Genomic DNA, 1,532 nt, shown 5'->3' with positions numbered 1-1,532 from the left:
TTAGTCTATGGTGGTGGTGGTGATGGTGGCAGTGGCTGTGGTGGTGGCCATGGTAGCCATGGTGCAGGGTTGCCTGAGGTTAGGTGTGGTGGGATCCCAGGGCTGGTGCAAATGCCAAAGCTCAAGCCAAGAAGGGTGACAAGAAATAGTGAAGTAACCAGCAAAGCCTCTATGACAGCCGGTCTCCCCTCTCATGGTTGAGGGGCGGCAGTGGGAATTGTTTTGGTGTAGAGGGGAAAACAGAAAGGCAGTTAGGTGAGAGGAGGATCAGCAACATCGAGGAGTGGGAAGGAGAAAGGGGCTCAGGCTGAGCCAGATGACTGCTGGATTTTTGTGTACTTTCTCTCAACTCTTGGGCACAGCCAACAGAAATCCTTCTCCGGACCCTGCAAGTTGATGTACCAATCAAGCTCCTTTCCATCCATCTGTTGATATGCACAATTGGAAAGAAGTTTCAGAAAGATCTAGTTAAACTTGATGTAAACCAGAGAGTCATATTTTCTACAAACCTCCCACAAAGCCTTTCAAACCTAACCTAAACTTAACGTTACCAACTCTCCTGAGATTTTTTCTTGATGTCTTGTGATAATGGGTGTTTTTCCTAAAGCCCCAGCTCCCAAATGGAAATCATTATGTGAGAATCTCAGCTTTCATTAAAAAGTAGATTTCTATCCCTCAGGGCTATGAAAGAAAGCTCAAAATTGTGAATCAAGCACGTCATACTGGCTTAGAAAACAGAAGACAAATCAAAAGAAGCCTGCGGTAACTACCGTGCCCACGGCTCAGCACAGGTCCTGGTCCTGGGTGGCTGGGGCAGTCACCGCAGGGCCATGACTCCGTTCTCGGGTGAACTGCCCTGTGCCACCAAGCATTGCAAAATAAAGGTGTATAAACATTAGTTTGGTAGTTGTCAGGTGATTGGACACCTTCATTATGTTTTATTTTGGGGTGCATAGAGGTAGAGAGACTCACCAATATAGGTGCACGCACAGTCACACAGGCACATACCCATGTCAAATATCAGGTTTGCTGGTATAGAGTCATCATTTCTTTTACACCAACGTAAAACCCAGACAAATTCATCAGCCTCACAAATGTCCCACTGCAGATATTGTTCACTTATAATAAGGCTACAAAAATGAGATCCAAAGATTCTTAGTTTTCTCATCACAATTTTGGGAATAAATGTTACACAGCAAAAAATGACAAGTGCTTATACATCACCTCCTGACTTTTCTAACAACTAAACACCTCTGAGTACAAAAAAGGAGACAGAAAGAAACAATTTAATTTTCATCCTAATGTGGAAACACATTCGAAAGGAGCAGGAAGAATAGGACCTGCATCTTTAGCTTGGCATCTCTGTCAGTTTTTTATATACACATTTCACTTCAGTGCACGCTTAAACTATTATATTTTATTTCTGAGAACTTAAATATCTTATTTTCAGTACAGAAAGAACTGGTTGTTTCCAGCCACAAATGCTTTGGTGATTCCTTTCTGCCAGTGAAGAACAGTGTTTTTCAGAGCAA

Source organism: Pygoscelis adeliae, unplaced genomic scaffold, assembly GCF_000699105.1.
Source record: "Pygoscelis adeliae isolate BGI_AS28 unplaced genomic scaffold, ASM69910v1 Scaffold101, whole genome shotgun sequence".
Taxonomy (NCBI): domain Eukaryota; kingdom Metazoa; phylum Chordata; class Aves; order Sphenisciformes; family Spheniscidae; genus Pygoscelis; species Pygoscelis adeliae.
Note: the sequence above shows the minus strand (reverse complement) of the source record.